Source organism: Triticum dicoccoides, chromosome 6A (assembly GCF_002162155.2).
Source record: "Triticum dicoccoides isolate Atlit2015 ecotype Zavitan chromosome 6A, WEW_v2.0, whole genome shotgun sequence".
Taxonomy (NCBI): Eukaryota; Viridiplantae; Streptophyta; class Magnoliopsida; order Poales; family Poaceae; genus Triticum; species Triticum dicoccoides.
Window position 1 is genome coordinate 160,783,913 of NC_041390.1, and position 6,000 is coordinate 160,789,912.

Sequence of the window (6,000 nt, forward strand, 5' to 3'; positions counted from 1 at the left end):
CATGATGCTTGAAGGAACGGCCCGTACTTGGTTAAAAAGCTTACCGGCCAATTCTATCAGTTCATGGGCCCAATTACGAGCCCGGTTTATCAGTAATTTCAAGGATACATGTAAGCAGCCTATGTCGATAGTGGACTTAGCTGCTTGTGTCCAGGAGGAAGGAGAATCGACGACTCATTGGGTGCGCCGGGTCTCGCAGGTTCTGCATTCATCAGACCGCATCAACGCTGACACCGCGGTTATAACCCTAGAAGGCAATTGCCAGTTTGGGCCTCTAAAGCTGAAGTTAGGACGGATGAAGCGCCATTGCACTGACATGGGGACCCTCATGGCTGCCTTGGTAAAGTATGCTGATTCTGATAGTACCAAGGATCCCGAGTCTGATGATGACAAGACGGGGAAGGGAAAGAAGAACAACAACTCCAAAGGTCAGCAGCATCACTCGGCAGGTAACGGTAGCGGAGGCAAGCGTAAAGCGGATGGCAACATGGACTTCGTGGCTAATACCAACGCGTAGGACAAGGGTCAGCGACGCAAGGGTAAACCGCCGAATCGCGGTGGAGCGCCTAACCCTAACCCGGACCGCTTAAATTATCTATTGAACCAGCCCTGTCCAAAGCATGGGACGAAGGAGGTTCCAGCAAACCACCTTTGGAAGGATTGCTTCATTATGCAGGAGTTCAAGAATTCTAATGCTTTCCGGTATGATCATGGCTCCGGCGGTGGCTCAGGATCCGGGCCGGGTTACGATGGAGGAAATCCCGGTTCAGGATTTAATGGTAATCCGGGCGGACATAACAATCAAAATAATCAAAATAACCAGGGTGGTTACAACCAGCAGCAGCAACAGTTGGGTTACCAGAGCAACCCAAAGCAGTTGAATAGTGGGTAGTACCATGTCTTCACCACTAGCTTGGACAAGCGAGACCGGAAGGTTCAGAAGCGGGCAGTCAACTCTGTTGAACCGGCCATGCCCCGTTACTTACGCTGGTCTGAGCAGCCAATCATACGGAGCAGAGAGGATCACCCACCCCGGGTTGATAACCCGGGTCAGCTAGCATTGGTGGTGGCGCCTCAGGTGGGAGGTTATAAGTTCACCAAGGTGCTCATGGATGGAGGGAGTAGCATTAATATCTTGTACTATGAGACCTTCCGTCATATGGGACTAACAGATAAAAATCTCAAACCGTCCAATAGGGTGTTCCATGGTGTGGTACCTGGTAAGTCAGCATATCATGTTGGTAAGATAGCTCTGGAAGTGGCATTTGGAGATGATCATGATTCCAGGTCGGAAACGTTGACGTTTGAAGTGGTGAAAATCCAAAGTCCATATCACGCCCTGTTTGGGCGACCGGCCTACGCCAAGTTTATGGCACGGCCCTGTTATGTGTATTTGCAGCTCAAGATGCCGGGTCACAAGGGGACAATAACGGTTCACGGAAGCCGTAAAATCGCTTTGAAGTGCGAGGAAGGAGATGCGGCCTATGCAGAGTCGGTTTGTGCCACCGAGGAGCTGAAGTATTATAAGGACAATGTTGATCTGGCGGACATGACTCCATTAAAGAAGCCAACTACGGAGCATGATCCCGCCCTGAAGTTCAAATCGGCAACTGAAACTAAGCTTGTTGACTTCGTGCCTGGCGATTCGTCCAAGCAGTTCAGCATCAGTGCCAACTTGGATCCGAAATAGGAAAACGCGCTCATTGATCATAACTCCCTTTGGAGCCTTCTGCTATGTGTCTATGCCCTTTGGGCTCAAGAGTGCCCAGGCAACTTATCAACGGTGTGTACAAAATTGTCTTCACAAGCAGATTGGCCGTAATGTACATGCTTACGTGGATGATATCGTGGTTAAGTCAAGGGAGAAGGAGACTCTGGTTGACAACTTGAAGGAAACCTTTGATAACCTGAGGACGTACAAGATGATGCTTAATCCGGCCAAGTGTGTCTTTGGTGTACCGGCAGGCAAGTTATTGGGTTTTCTGGTGTCCAACAGGGGAATCGAGGCTAATCCGGAGAAGATGACAGCCATCACCTCCCTAGCTAAACCGAAGTGTATCAATGATGTTCAACGCCTGGCAGGTCAGATTGCCGTGTTAAGCCGGTTTATCAGCTGCCTGGGTGAGAAGGCAATCCCTTTGTATCAGTTGAAGAAGACGGATCAATTCGTCTGGAGTTCTGCTGCTGATAAAGCATTTGATGACTTAAAGCGGCAATTGGCCAATTCGCCTGTGCTTGCCGCTCCCATTGACAAGGAGCCGTTGCTGCTATATGTTGCTGCTAATGCTCGTGCGGTCAGTGTGGCTATTGTGGTGGAGCAAAAAGAGGCAGGCAAGGAGCATCCGGTTCAACGTCCGGTCTATTATATCAGCGAGGTACTCATTGAGTCCAAGCAAAGGTACCCGCATTGGCAGAAGCTGGTATATGGAGTTTTTATGGCAAGCCGGAAGCTTAAGCAATACTTCCAAGGGCACCCCATTACGGTGGTCAGTTCTGCTCCCTTGGGGGATATCATCCAGAACCGGGAAGCGACTGGCCGGATTGCCAAGTGGGCTATAGAGCTTGGGCCGCACGGGTTGAAGTATGTGCCTCGGACGGCGGTTAAGTCTCAAGCACTTGTTGATTTCTTCAATGATTGGACGGAACTGCAAGCACCTGAAGAAAAGCCGGATCACACATATTGGACCATCCATTTTGACGGGTCCAGGCAATTGGAAGGCTCGGGGGTTGGAGTCGTATTAACTTCCCCACGAGGTGATAAGTTTTGTTATGCTCTCCGCTTAATGTTCCCTTGTACTAACAATGCAGCTGAGTATGAAGCCTTGCTCCATGGTCTCCGGATGGCTAAGAAGATGAATCTAAGTCGAGTTAAGTGCTTCGGTGACTCGGACCTCGTGGCTCAACAAGTGTCTGGCACTTGGGATTCCAAGGACCCACTCATGGCAGCATATCGTCATGAGGTGGATATTGTTGCAGGTCACTTTAAAGGCTATCAGGTGGACCACGTGGACCGACGGAAGAATGAAACGGCGGACGCTTTAAGCCGGCTGGGCTCTCAGCGTAAACCGGTCCCGCCCAATGTTTTTCTGGAAGTGCTGCACAACCCGTCGGTCAAGCTCCCTGGTGAAGCGGATTTGGCTATTCCTGATCCGGAGGCTCAATTGGTAGCAGATCTTCATGTCATTCCGGATTGGACGCTTCCTTACCTGGCGTACATGAACCGAGGCGAGTTACCAAAGGATGAGACTCTGGCCCGACAGATAATCCGGCGGTCCAAGTCCATGACTATTGTCAATGGCGAGTTGCATCATTGCAGTGTATCAGGGGCGTTTCAATGCTGTGTGTCTCCTGAAGGAGGCTGTGAAATTTTGCGTTAGATCCACGAAGGAGATTGTGGTCACCACGCCAGTTCAAAATCTTTGGTGGCTAAAGCATTCCGCCATGACTTCTATTGGTTAACTGCTCATGCTGATGCGGAGGATCTGGTCAGACGATGTGATGGTTGCCAAAAGTTTTCAAGACGTGCTCATGTGCCGGCTCAAGAATTGAGAATGATTCCAATTACTTGGCCGTTTACGACTTGGGGGCTGGATATGGTTGGGCCTTTCAAAAGGTCCAAAGATAAGAAGACCCACCTCCTGGTGGTGGTTGACAAGTTTACAAAGTGGGTGGAGGCAGAACCTGTTAGCAAGTGTGATGCGGCCACGGCAGTTCAGTTCATCAAAAAAGTGATTTTCCGGTTTGGCTTTCCACACAGTATCATCACAGATAATGGTAACAATTTGTCCAAGGGTGCCATGAAGGAGTTCTGCGAACGGGAGCACATCCGGCTTGACGTTTCATCAGTGGCACACCCACAGTCCAATGGTCAAGCAGAAAGGGCTAATCAAGAGATCTTGAGAGGCATCAAGCCCCGGCTTATGGTTCCTTTGCAGAGAACACCGGGTTGTTGGGTAGAAGAGTTACCATCTGTGTTGTGGAGCATCAATACTACACCCAACAGATCAACAGGATACACACCGTTCTTCATGGTCTATGGAGCGGAGGCGGTTCTCCCTAGTGATATCCGTCATGACTCACCTCGTGTGGCGGCTTATGTGGAAGCAAACAACGAGACAGCACGGCAAGACGCTTTGGACCTGTTGGATGAAGAACGTGACATAGCAGCCGCCCGCTCGGCGATTTACCAACAGGATCTTCGTCGTTATCACAGTCGCCGAGTTAGAACCAGAACCTTTCAGGAAGGAGATTTGGTGCTTCGGCTCATCCAAGATCAGACTGATATGCATAAGCTATCCCCACCTTGGGAGGGACCTTTCGTGGTCAGCAAGAATCTGCACAACGGGTCATACTATCTGATTGATATTCGAGAGCATAAAGACTCACGTACATCAGAGGAGGAGACCAACAGGCCGTGGAACATAGCTCATCTTCGGCCTTACTATACCTGAGCCATTGGCTCTACTTATGTACATATTATGACAATGTATATATTATGATTAATATAGTAAACCGGAACCTCATCTAAAGCGGGATATCTATTCTTTTACATCATGTGTGGTTACACGGAGTGGTTCTGTCTTAAAGCGGCCTCCGGTTTACCCCTTGAATTTGCTTTGTAAAAAAAGCTTTATAATATCACTTGGGAGCTTGGTCGTATCCGAACCAATGCAACACCTTTTGATAGGCGAAAGCCACCAGATCACTTGGGGACATGGTCAAGTCTGAACCAGTCACGCCTCTTGATCGGCCTAAGGCCACAGAATCACTTGGGGGCTTGGTCGAACCCGAACCATTGCCACGCCTCTTGATCGGCATAAATGCCACGGTTTCATTTGGGGACCTGGCTGACTTGAACCATAGCTACACCTATCGGGAGCTTGGTCATGTCCGACCATGGTAACGCCATCTGATCGGCTCAAATAAGCCTCTTTTTGCAAATGGTTTTATCATTGCCTTTGCTTCACAATTTTCTTTGATAGATATTTCTTTCTTTTTGTTGCGTTTTTTAAACCGACAAAGTTTTAAACCGGTTCAAACTGTCAATTGACGGAACACGGTCCATTTTTAATCCGGAGACTATTTGCTCGATTTGCTTTCTATTCACATCTCGAAATAACATGGTGTTTATCATAACCCGGCACGGTTTACATGGTAAACCGACATTACATACACAGGAGCTACTTTCTCCTTCGACGGTATAGGTTTATATACCTCCGTTTCAAGATTGGCAACGCCAACTTCATGCCCAACGATGGCAGGTAGTTTGTATCACAAGATTTGATCATATACCTAAATTTCATTGCATATATATATACAAAGATCATAATCCGGCTGGTGGTACAACCGCCTTGGCAGTTTAAGATTTTGTGATTGCAGGAAAAATAGATTGAAGGTTTTGATCATTCAAAAGAGGTGTAAGTACCAGTACCTATGCACGAATGCATCTCAAAAGCAAGAGTATTGGCTATCCTATTACAAGGCAACATGGTGCCCAAATAAGATCATTGTTTATTTTCAGCGGAATATAAAAGACAAACAATTTAAATCGGCCTCCGGTTCAAGCTTCATCGCCGACCTGGTCTGATGGTTGCGGGTCATCTTGCGCCGCTTCAGCTTCTGCTTCCCTACCCAGTGGCTGGAAATCAACAGTTGTCCAGTCGATTCCCATTAAGGCTTGAAAGACAGCTTCATCATGGATCAGCAACGACGGTTCAATATCAGGAGCGTAAGTATGCTTATGGATTGGAGGGATCAGATTCTCCGCTTCAGGAGTTGGTGCAGCCACTCGTTTGTTCTGGTTGTCATATTGGGCTTGATAATGAGACAAGTCTGCCTCTTCCACCAATTGGAAAGTTAGAGGGTGCACCTCCCAGTTTATCGCTCTCAGGTCCTCATTGAATTCTGAGCCATCTTCCTTTAAGTGGGGGTAGCCTTGAGCTGCTTCAACAGGATCAAAATCCGGCACCCACGCTTTTGCCCAGATTAAGGCATTGATAG